This window comes from Rissa tridactyla, chromosome Z (assembly GCF_028500815.1).
Source record: "Rissa tridactyla isolate bRisTri1 chromosome Z, bRisTri1.patW.cur.20221130, whole genome shotgun sequence".
NCBI lineage: Eukaryota > Metazoa > Chordata > Aves > Charadriiformes > Laridae > Rissa > Rissa tridactyla.
The window spans coordinates 37,678,771-37,692,019 of record NC_071497.1 but is presented as its reverse complement, the minus strand read 5'-3'; positions in this window follow the sequence as shown (position 1 = coordinate 37,692,019).

Genomic DNA, 13,249 nt, shown 5'->3' with positions numbered 1-13,249 from the left:
GCTTTCACCAGGGCATGCTCACAACATAAAACATTTAACAAGGTGATAAGAGCCCAGGGGATTAGCATTTGGGGAAAAAGGGTATGACCTCTATAATTGAGTTCTTATTTCTAAAAATGGGCATAAGTGATCTATTTCAAAGTCTCTGTTGAGCAGGAAGGGATAGGACGGCTGTATTTGCTCTTGCAGGAGGGAGAGAAGAGCACGGATGGGACCTGTGGTTGGATGAAAGTGATAGCTCTCTTGGGGGTTGGTGTTAAGAATGAGGAGAAGCAAGGAAAATTTTTTATTAACTGGAAACTACTTAGCCACAGATTAAGTCAGCTACCTGTCAGCCCCTCTCCCCACCATTGCAGAAAGTTTAATGGCAGGCCTTTCCTAATAGGTATTCTTTTCCAGACCTTTTGCCAGAGACAAGTTTCCTGCATGTGTAAATCTACCTATAGAGATAAAAACACTCCAATCTTAGAATGAATTTCACAGTATTTTATTCGCCTTTCTAGAATTTGGGGAATTTTATTGAGAATCAGTATCGAAATCGATGCAGATGCTTGTGGCTTGTTATAAATTTTTGTCATATTTTAGTAAAATTTGGAGTGTGATCTAAACCAGTGTTGGAAAGAACCCTGCTTACTTTTATGTACATACACACACACTGTACTTGCGAAATAGAAATATATACATGTAACAAGTACGTTAGAATTCTTTTAAAAATATTTATTAGGTACTCAGACTTTTATACTATGGTGTTTTGATGGTTTCTTATCTATAACTCCAGTTTTCAAATCTGCCAAAAAAGGACCTCTATCACTATATTTCCATGGCTATTTACATAATTGCTCTTCAAAATAAAGCAATGCATTAGCTAAATGTTCTCCAAAGAGAATAAGTGTGTGCAACTCAATTACCATTGGAAATAGGGTAACCCTTTTTCTGACTGCATTGATGTAACTGGGTTCTGTGTCAGTTTTTTGAGACTTGCTGACACATCAGCTGCTGCCGCCATACCCTGATCCTCTGACCTGTGATGACTGGGCATGTGGACTGGCTGGGAGATGCCAGACACGCTGTTATGCCCCTGGTCTGGCTGGTGGTGTGAAAACAGGCATGCTGCAGCATTGCTCTGTAGCAGTGACAGCAAACAGCCTTTGTGACCCCCTGAAGCTGTTATTGTTCCCCTTCCAGTTTCATGGTTGCTTGCAGTATCTGCTGAAATGCCTCATGTGCAGCTGACAGAGATCAAAACTCAGCTTTTTGCCCTCCCTTTCTGAGATGAAATGAGTGAATATTGGGCATTCATGGAGCACAGAAACAGACAGGGCACCTGATGTTTGTAATGCAGAGAATGCACTAAATCCTGCAAAAACTAGGCACTAGTATTTGTTTACTGATATGTAGAAAGGGTGTAAGCCTGTATCCATGGCTGTTTGCATGTTCTGGGTTTTTTTCCCCACCCTAGCAGTTATTTTATTGCTACTAGGTGTGTTTGGAAACCATTTCCTTTATCAGAAACTTCAACACCATAGTTTTGTACCTGGAAATTTTAACTTCCTTTTTGCCATCAGATTCTGTAAGTTTTTATCTCAAATCCTGTGTGTGCTCTGCATTACTCTTTTAACAACTTCCTTTTATGACCTATCCTTACCCAACAAAACCCTGTTTTTAGTAATGGCTGTGTTCAGATTTAGTAATTTAGTAATTTAATAGGACATTACAAAAAAAATCAAGAAAGTAGTGAATACAACTAAGTGAAAAAAACATGTATTTTTAACATCCAGACATAAGATTTTTATTGCTTTTTTAGCTGTTTTTGATAGAAAGAATTGCTAGATTCAGCTTCTAATGATTTTATTTGGAAAGCACTTAATGGTTTGTGCTAGTGGGAATGAATAGGAAATACAATTAGTATATTTTGAAATCAGTAAAATTGCTTAATGTACACATGATTTATCTAAATTTACAGAGAAAATCTCCTTAAAATAAAGGTTTCGCATCAGTTTAATGCATGAAACATTTGAGCTGCAATTTTAATTGCAGTGCATGTGATCTGCCTTGACCTTTCTGCAAAGAAAAGTCTGGTATCACTATGAGATGTTTCCAAGTATATACGTGCTCTTAATTTTGTGCTATAATATCTTTCAAAGAATTTCTTTCAAAGCAAATAAAGACACTGTTAAAAGGGAGATAACTTTCATAGAAGAGATGACAAACATTTCAGGGAAAATAGCCATTCAGGAATAATCAGCTGGAAACAACTGGCAGATGACAGACTCCTAGATTTGTCATTTGGGATTGAGTCATTGGGCCCTGTGGGTAGGCTGAGGCTTCTGTGACTGAGTCAATGCTTTTTTATCATGTGCTAGGACCAAGAGTGACTTTACTTCAGAGACATTTTCATCAATGAATCACCTCTAAGGGCAGTAGCTGATGGTAAAAGATCAAAGGTAAAATCCAGTGATGTGTAAAAATAGCAGTAATGGAAAAAATCCTTAGGAGGGAAAGGGAAGATTATGTCACACAACTCTATGCACAGTCAAGTGCCATCAGTTTTCTTTCTGCTGGGAGCTACAACCATTCTGAACTGGTAGCACTGAGGCTGGCGGAAATGACTGCCTGGGCCACCAGGAAGTCAGAGATTGACATGTATCCATGTTATGGCTGCAGAATGAGACCTAAGCAAAGCAGACACTGCAGAATTTTGAACCATAAGCATCTCATTAGTCCGTTGTGCAGCGCCAAAGCAATCAACAGTCATAAGTGTGACTACCATTTTGCTGTCGTGCTGCTACATCCCGCCTTCTAGCCAGCTCTGGAGGTGTGGCACATCCTTGGCATGTGATTGCCAACAAGAAGTCTATGCTACCTTACACATCCACGTAAGTAGTAGCCTAACTGGCCTGCAATTCTTGTCACCAGAGAAGAGTGAGGCTCATCCCAGCTATGTATCCAGCTGACCTTATATGGGGAGAAAAGAATAAAAAGATGGGCCAGGATCTGTGATCACACATTAACCTACGACTGTTGTGCCTGATATTGTAGGCCTGAGATAAGGAATGCTTTTGTGAAGCCATGGGAAAGGCATTTGAATATCTTAAATCAAATCTAGTTCAGAAAAAGCAAGATTAGCAGCATGGCAAGTCTTTAACCAGTAGTGTGAAAGCTCAAAACTGACAGACCCTTTTGACTCTCCCAGCTGGGCATACTACTGCCGGCAACTATGTCCAAACACAGCCTTTGATCTGCTCGGAGTTATGCCCATTTTTTTGGATAACAGTGGCATTAACTCACTTTCTGTGTGTTTGGATAACACCCAAGCACATGGTGCTTCTCCAGGCAGGGGACAAACACCAGGCCACGAGGTGCCTTTTATGGGCAGCCAGGAGAGCCCCACATGAGACATCTGTTCTCCAAGAGGTGCTTTGGGTCTAGCGTAGGGCTTTGTTCATTTTGGCCACCACAACAAGGAAAGGAGAAAGTTCGCACGTGTGTCTGGCTGCCAACAACAGTGATTGTTTTAGGAGCATTTCAGCATGCCAAAATACATGCTGTAGTAAAATACTGCCTACAAACCTCACAGTGCATGAGCCATGTAGCATATGAACAAAATAAGACACAGAAAGAGGCATGCAGCTGATAGCCAGGAAAGCCTTGTGCTGATCAACCAGGAATTCAGATAAACTTGCAAAGTAATTTGTGCCTGCTAGTATGGATCAAAATGGAAAATAAATACTTGAGCCTTGTCACTCCAGGGTCAAAAAAGCAGAGGTTTTGCAAAAGGTGTGTCAGAAGTGTTCCCTTTCTGTTTGTCAGAATGATTATTGTGCTAGAAGTGTGATTGCAAATCCTTACAGACCAAGTTTAGTGCAGCCAGGCAAGCACAAATAGCATCACCAGGCATGCCCAACATGCATGTGCGCAGTGGACTACAAACTGAGGGATAAAGTGTAGTAGGAAATATGAGTCTTGTGGCATGCACTAGAGTGTGAACCAGGAAGGTTTTCTGTGGTAACTTAGGCGATGATCATCTATAAACTTGCCTACATGATAGGAGGTCATTCCTTTGCCTGTACCCTGCCTTTGTTAGCTAAATTCATGGATGCTGCTGGATGGGTTCATGGCTTCTGTTACAAATCTGCTTAAAGTTGACATGTATTAATCTAAATAAATCAGACAATATATTCAAGTCCTTATTAGATAATATAGACGGAGGTTTGAAGTATAGCTAACTATTTTTCTATAATAACTCTTCAAGCCTTTTTATGTTTTAGGAGAAAAAAAAAAGACTTGTGGGTTTTATTGTTTTGAGGAAGAAAACAATGTATTTTCACGGTAGACATCCATTTCCTAGATTTATTTTGTTGTCATAAATAAAGTAATCACAAATGCCTTTGCTCCCGGACATTTGAAAAGTGAGGTCCAGCAAGTAGATGAAAATGTAGGCCTAATTTTCAGGCACTTGTTTCTTAAAATCTTGGTCTGAATGTCTGGACTGTTTTGTATCACTCACCGGGTTTGCAGTCAGCAAAGCTTAAAAAAGAAAAAAAAGAAGGTTGGATTTTGAGACTGAAGGAACAGCTGCATTGATTCTCTGCTATGGCAAAGCTAAGCAAAATACCAGAAAGCACCAGGTAATTTAATATGGCAATTACATATGAGGCTTAGGCTAAGCGTACCAGACACATATGAATGATGCTATTGTGTTATGCTGCTGGTTTGCTAAGAAAGCATCATTTAAAAGACTGTGGAATTCTAAGGTTTAATGTTGATGTAAAAGACTCCTCAATACACAAAAGTTACTATGATTTGATTTAGAGGATTTAATATATATTTTTTCCAGAGCAAGTCAGCTATTTTTAAGAGCACACTTCATTCTTCTTTACTTCAGCACCTCCAGTGATGTTTTATGAACAGGGGTAATGTCTTGGGTGTTCAATGTGAAGGTTTGTTACAGAAGAAAGTAAAAGTAACATCTCTCTTAAACAAATACCCTTTCTGATACTCTGTCTACAGTGATAACTTCAGAGATTACAGCATTTGCTTAAGTTGTCCAATTTTGTGTCCTTAGTATATACCAAAGTGAATTCACTAAAGTGAATTCTGGTTTAAGACCAGTGTTTACAAGTCTTGTTAATGAAACGGTACATGCATAGTTCACTCTGAAAGGATGGAAACCTTCAGTTGAGTTTTATTTGAAAGAAAAAAGTTTGGGAAAGTCCTAAGAGAAGATCAAAGATGATGGCTTTTGTGAGGGAATATAGACCAACATGTCAAGCCAATCATAATACTTTTAGCCTGTCTTATGTGTTTTGTCCGTAGCTAATCTCCTAGACTACTGCAGACAAAGTGAGCAAATATGCCACCAAAGACAAGAAATGGCTTTGCAAATAAACAGCTTTCAGATGAAGAGAACAACAGAAGTGCGCTCATTTTTGGGCTTTGTAAAACAGTCTCCAGCACTTACGCGCTTGAGTTTTATCACATCCGTGTCAGATTTCCCCAGCTTAAACATTTTACGCAAAAAGTATAATGAATGTATGAGAAGTTTAGCTTAGATTTCATAGATTTTGTTTGGCCCAGAGTTAAGAGAATGGACTGCTGTGCCTTGAAATGAGCACATCATCACTCCAGACTTGAAGGGTAGGGCTTTCTGGACTCTTTAAAACACATGAATGTTCTTCACTAGCCATATAGTGCTTCGGTTTGTATTACATGGCATCCTTACTGAAGGGGCTTATGGAAGGGGAATCCACTAAAGGTTACTAAATACATGGAAAATGGCTCTATTTCAATAAATGCCCAAGCCACACAGTGTTGTGGGCTGGGAGAGCATGTGGGGGAAGCCCCATGGAAGCACCTGTTTTGCTCTTTCTTTCCCCACAAGCACCTTCTTCTGACCGTTGTCAAAGACCAGATGCTGACTTTCTTCCTTACTGAAGACAGTAAGGAACATTTCAAAACCACATTGGTCTTCTCTCCAGACAGGATAGCGTTCAAACTATCAGGTGATGGGAAATTTTTTTTTTGAGAGATCCTTCCTGCTGAAATAATGCCCTTCTGCAGCAAGAATGCAAGATTAACTGGGCTGGCAAACTGAGAGCATGATTATTTAGCCCAATGGTTAGTCTGTTCATCTGGGGCAAGGGAGTTTGGCAAGTAATCTAAGTATTGTACCATTAATTATAAGACCAGAATCACATAATCTCTATTTTTTTCTGTAAAATCTCATTCCATTTTGTGAAGAGTCGAGGTTGGTGGGTATGTGAGAGTTGTGTTTAAGGCTTACCTGGAAGCCTTAAAGGACGACTGCTTGGGGGTTTGGTTCTTCATTGAAGTTGAACAGGAGATAGACAAAGAGCTGGTCAGAGCTGTTTTTCTCCCCAGATGTGCTTGGTGCCTGGGGAATTTTGAGTCAAACAGATAAATGCACCCAGCGTAAGGGAACAGTAGAGGCTAGGTTTTCAGGATCAAAATTTCAGCCCTCAGGACATATATTCCTCCTTGTCTGCATTAGGGTATCAACATGGGAAAAGCAAATGCCCTGCATCTGGTTTTATATGCAGGTCTCATTCCTCTCATGATATTGGAGCCACCAATAGGATGAAAAAGGTCTTGTGGTTGAACAGAGTTTGCCCAGATCTAGAAGCAGGGTATCTGTGTTCGCACAATCCTCTCTGCACAGCCTGTTGGCTTGGGCACCACCTCCCCTAAGCATAGCTTCTTTGCAGCTGGACCTGTTCTGGCAAGCTTGCATAGCTGTGCATGTACAACCTGTTTGTATCAGTACAGTAATGGAGAAGATCCACCACTTTCATTGTGCGACGTAGGCACAGTCAAAGACTTGTGTGAGATTTAGTTACTAGTTTAAATTTCCAAAGGTATTTAGGTGCCTAATGACCACTGAAAACAACATGTTCAACTATGTATGTCTTACTCTAATAAGCGCTAGTTTTGGTGTACGTTGAGTGAGACAAAAACCCTGCAGAAAGCATAGCTGACCAGGAAGTGCATGCAGTAACTCTAGGAAAACTGTAGTATTTATCAGAAAAGCAAATGAAATAGAATGAATGAAACAAATTAAAGGACCAGTCCCATGTTTCTTGAACTGCCTTCAAAAATTCTTAATGAGTATTGAGGTAGCTACTTTTAGGTGAGAAAACCACCATTTTATATTCCCCAAAGGGCGAGAAATAGGAAAATCTATCTTGTAAGAAATACAGATTTTTCCCTCTGCACCATTTACAAATATAGAATGTGTACATTACAGGAAAATAGTATCAGAATCTAAAGACAACATATTACCATTAATTCTTATTAGAAAGTATGGTCACACTCACTTTCAATGCACTTGAGCAAATGGCAAATGAGATTGCTTGATACTGCAAAATACATGATGGTTAGATTACTCTTTGCAAGGAGATTGTGGTGTATGTTTACAAATAATTGATTTATTAGTTCAATTTCACGAGAAGCAAATTTTTGATGTATCTATTCTCTGTTGTACTGAAGATATTAAGCTTAAGGGAAAGAACATACGACATCCTTTCTTGGAACAATACATCATATTTAAAGCTAAATAGGTTTATGTGGAATTTATTAGGAAAGTAGGTGTAAGAGTCTGCAGGATACGAATGAAATTCTGATAACCAAAAAACTCTCTTCTTAACGTTCCTATTGGGAGAGTGCATAGCAAATAACTTGTTCTGAAATAGGCCTTCAACTTTCAGGCCACAGGTGTCATAAGCCATACATAATATCATGTTAAAACAGCATCATGCCCATGTAGCTCTTTATCCTCTCACTGAAGCACCCAGCCAGAAGTTTTAGCTTATGATCAAAATAACTGATTTAGACATTTTCTCAGGAAAAAATGCTGCTTCGAAAAGGTGAGCGTGTCTTCCAGAATATAAAATGTGGGACTGGCCTTGGCAAGCTGCTTGAACAAACAAAGATGGTTTTCATTGTTCTGCAATATTCCATTATTTATTTATTCTGCCTTTGCTACTGTTTCACCTCTTTATGCGCAGATACTGTAAATGTAAATTGTCTTTCTGCCATTGGTAATCCGTGGACATGCTGTTTATTGTTCCAGAATTTTTCTTCTATTTTCTTTGCTTTTGCACATAATTTTCTGAGTTCCTTTTTTGTTCTTTAAACATATATAGACACTTTTTGTGTGCATGAAAAGAAACATTGCTTAAATTAAAAAGGAAAGGTGCAGATACATAACATTTCTCCATAATTTTCTAATAGTGCTCCTCAGTCTTGCACAGCTATACATCTAAGAAACAAAGACTGTGGTGACTTGAAGGGTGAATCTTGAAGTCCTTATCCTTCAGGAAGACCAGGATGATGGAGAGAATGAGGCCCGCCATAGACAGATAGGAGCAGCGCTGCATTCACAGACCCTGGTCATCAACCACCCCGATATCTGTTGGAAGGAAAACACAGCTGGGCACAAGAAATCCAGGAAGTTGTTGGAATGTGTCGATGACAACTTTCTTCTTCAAATGGTAGAGGAGCCAACAAGGAGAGAAACTATACCTAAACTATACCAACAAGGAGTGGCTGGTGAGGAATGTCAAGCTCAAGGGTAGCCTCGGCTGCAGTGATCATGAAATGGTAGAACTCAAGATCCTTTGAGCAGCGAGGAGAGCACGCAGCAAGCTCACTACCCTGGACTTCAGGAGAGGAGACTTTGGCCTCTTGAGGGACCTGCTTGGCAGGGTAACAGGGGAAAAAGTACTGGAGGGAGCAGGGCTTCAAGGAAGCTGGTTAGTATTCAAGGATCATCTCCTCCAAGCTCAGGAGCGGTGCACCCCAAGAAAAAAGAAGTCAGGCAAAAATGCCAGGAGGCCTGCATGGATTAAGAAGGAGCTCCTGGACAAGCTCAAAAGCAAAAAGGAGGCCTACAGAGGGTGGAAGCAAGGACGGGCTGACTGGGTGGAATACAGAGAAGCTGTCCGAGTGGCCAGGAACCAGACTGGGCAAGCTAAAGCCCAGATAGAATTAAATCTGTCTAGGGACATCAAGGATAACAAGAAAAACTTCCATAAATACATCAGGGATAAAGGCAAGACTAGGGAAGACGTGAGCCCTCTCTGGAAGGAAACAGGAGACCTGGTCACCTGGAATATGGAGAAGGCTGAGGTACTGAATGACTTTTTTGCCTCGGTCTTCACCGGCAAGGGCTCCAACCACACCACCCAAGTTGCAGAAAGCAAAGGCAGGGTCTGTGAGAATGAAGAACCACCCACTGTAGGAGAAGATCAGGTTTGAGACCATCTGAGGAACCTGAAGGTGCGTAAGTCCATGGGACCGGATGAAATCGATCCACGGGTCCTGAGGAAACTGGTAGATGAAGTTGCAAAGCCACTTTCCATTATATTTGAAAAGTCGTGTCAGTCTGGTGAAGTTCCCACAGACTGGAAAAGGGGAAACATAACACCCATTTTCAAAAAGCGAAAAAAGGAACACCCAGGGAACTACAGACTGGTCAGTCTCGCCTCTGTGCCTGGCAAGATCATGGAGCAGATCCTCCTGGAAACTATGCTAAGGCACATGGAAAATAAGGAGGTGATTGGTGACAGCCAACATGGGGCCTTCTATGATGTTGCCACAGCATTGGTAGATAAGGGGAGAGCAACCGACATCACCTACCTGGACTTATGCAAAGCATTTGACACTGTCCTGCATGACATCCTGGTCTCTAAATTGGAAAGGCATGGATTTGATGGATGGACCACACAGTGCATAAGGAACTGGCTAGACGGACACACTCAAAGGGTTGTGCTCAATGGCTCAATGTCCAAGTGGAAACCAGTGACGAGTGGTGTTCTTCAGGGGTCACTACTGGGACTGGTGCTGTTTAACACCTTTGTCGGCAACATGGACAGTTGGGATTGAGTGCACCCTCAGCAAGTTTGCCAATGACACCAAGCTGTGTGGGGCGGTCGACACGCTGGAGGGAAGGGATACCATTCAGAGGGACCTGGACAGGCTTGAGAGGTGGGCCCATGTGAATCTCATGAAGTTCAACCAGGCAAAGTGCAAGGTCCTGCACCTGGGTCATGGCAATCCCAGGAACAAATACAGGCTGGTCAGAGAATGGCTTGAGAGCAGCCCTGAGGAGAAGGACCTGGGTGTGCTGGTGGATGAGAAGCTCAACATGAGCTGGCAATGTGCGCCCGCAGCCCAGAAAGGACAACTGCATCCTGGGCTGCATCAAAAGAAGTATGGCTAGCAGGTTGAGGGAGGTGATTCTACACCTCTACTCCACTCTGGTGAGACCCCACCTGGAGTACTGCGTGCAGCTCTGGAGTCCTCGCACAAGAAGGACATGGACCTGTTGGAATGGGTGCAGAGGAGGTTCACAAAGATGATCAGAGGGCTGGAGCACCTGTGCTATGAGGACAGGCTGAGAGAGTTGGGGTTGTTCAGCATGGAGAAAAGAAGGCTCTGGGAAGACCTTATAGCAGCCTTCCAGTACCTAAAGGGGGCCTACAGGAAAGATGGGGAGGGACTCTTTTTCAGGGAGTGGAATGATAGGATGAGGGTTAACAGTTTTAAACTGAAAGAGATTCAATATTAGGAAGAAATTCTCTACTGGGAGGGTGGTGAGGCACTGGAACAGGTTTCCCAGAGAAGTCATGGATGCCCCATCCCTGGGAGTGTTCAAGACCAGGTTTGATGAGGCTTTGAGCAGCCTGGTCTAGTGGGAGGTGTCCCTGGCCGTGGCAGGGAGGTTGGAACTAGATGATCTTTAAAGGGCCCTTCCAACCCAAACCATTCTATGATTCTATGATTGTACAAGTCTCAGTAGGTGCAGGATCAGTCCTGGTACTTCTCAGGTTAAATACAACAAACTAGACACTCTTATTCCTTTCCTCTGAAATTTTGGTGCTGCTACACTGTCTTCTGCTTGATGCTGATACAATGATATTTTTGTCATACTACTGTCAGAGCTGAGACACAGGGGAGTTAAACCCTACCACAGCTGAATGATGTTTAATTAAACTTGCAATAAGTAACACTGAAAGATAAAATTCTTTTATGTTTCAGTAGCGGCGAGAGGCCTTTTATGCCAACCAACACCCAATCTCAAACTTCAAAGAAATATTTGGAACAATTCCTGGACCCTAAAAATGGAGGGTCTTTTTATTGAGCTGAGACAACTCAGCTGTCCTTTATTCCTATGTTTCTTCCCTCTCCCACCACCAATGCTTGTCATTCAACTTGAATGCATTTTGGTTTTAAACGGGATCCTAACTTGGATGGTAAAAGCAAGTATTCTGCTAGGCAAATTATTTAATTGATCATACTACTTGCAGTCAATATAGGACACACTGTTACTTTTCTCATGTTCAGTTAGTGTCTTTAGTAAAATGTTAGTAGCACCACAATAATATTAATTACCAATCTGCTATCTAAATGTTATGATTTAAAAGAAAGTGCCTTCACGTTTGTTTTGAAATGCAAAGTGAGAGACTGGATAGGAAAAGCTTGCTCATCGCTATCCCTTTGCCTGTGATGGAGATGAGAAATAAAGTTATAGTTTGTCTTTGTTAGGCTTCAGTTCAGCTGTGGATTAGTCTTCATGATTATTTTATTGGCTTGTAAATCTGAGTGCTGTGCACTACTTCTTATTTTATATATATATTTAATGTTGTACTGTGCTTCTTAATATCTCCCCATGATCCCAGCACTGATAGATGCTATAACCACCACTGGGAGGACTTCAGTACAAAGGACATCTCCACTTCAGACACATTCAGTCTTTAGTCATTAAACTTCCCCAGCTTTAACTTAAAAAACGTCTGTGGTAGTATACTTTTGGCATGACGGCTTTTGAGAAAAAAATATCCTTCTGCTTCTTGAATGGCACAAGTTGTCTCTAGAGAAACATTGCTCCAGAAGGAAAATAATTTTCAACAGATAAGCACTCCCAAAAGTATTTATTAGCTATCAACTCAGATAAACCTACGTGTAAAGGATGCAGAAATCTCATTTCCCACCCTGGCCCTCTCATTTGTTTATGGGTTCCCAGGCATATTAATTATACTTCATTTAGTTTTGCCCTAGGGATCCTGAGCAACAGGGGCAGACTCTGCTTAGTTCAATCACCGTGGCTTATATTTTGTTCCCCTGAAAGCATCTATAATTAATGTGGTGCTTATTCTCAAGCAAAAATGTCAACTTCTCCACCTCACAGTCATTTATGAGTGGCATGGCTTCATGTGTACCACTGACGGAGGTGCTGTTTGTTGGCTTTATGTAAATAAACTCTTGTAGTTGTGAGAAGTTAGATGTGGGACTTGAGTGACTAAATATAAAGAGATGCTGGCAAGGTGGTGAGCTGCTAACTGTGACCTAGTTCAGCTTCTGTTATCCTTTTGCAAAGCCAAATCCCTGTGGAGTGATTTTTGTGGATGCTGTGGTGATGGGAGTTGGAGAAATTGCTGAAGCTTGCCTGAGAAGAGCAGTTTGGAATGATTTTCAAGATTTTTACATTAGCTTCAGTTCTAGTTTTTGATAAAATAGTTCAGGCACATGTTTTTTTTTTTTTCCCCTCTGGAAATTATATCATGGAGTCAGAAGAGGATTTCACTGATCATCAAGATTAATGCAAGGTTGCAAAACTTCTTTGTGTTAACAATATGGCATATATATGTTTGAATAAAATATATATAAGTAACTGAGAAATGGAGAAAGAAGGGGAAAATTAAGTTTTTCAAGGAGAGTTTGGGAAGCCAGTTTAGAGAAATCTGTGACAGAATTCCCTAACATGGGTGACTTTTTAAGAGGTCTGAGAAAGCTTCTTTTTGGTACTGCTTTCTGTAACGCTCTTGCTGATTCAACCTTTTTTTAGGACAAAGGTTCAAAACCTCTCCCTAAAATTATATCCTACATGTTGTTATGTGTCTGATGCCTAACCTGGTTTGTAAATAGTAGCTGTATGTACAACGCTGACAGTAATACTTACAGTTGTGTGATGTGTGCCTGGAGAGCCACATGCTCTAATATCTCCATGCTTGTATTTACAAAAGTGGAGGGCTTTTTAAGTGTTGAGGAAAATTTGAAAATTTTCCCTTAAGGACTTCTCCCACTCTATTCCAAAAGAGGTCTGAAAATTGGGTTGGAAAAAGCTTCAGTCCAGCTTTTCAGCAAAAGTTGCGCAGAGTGTGTTGTGTGAATGGCACAACACTCGAGGGCCTTGTGAGGCTAAGAGGGCAAAGCCAAAAATATAGGCAGC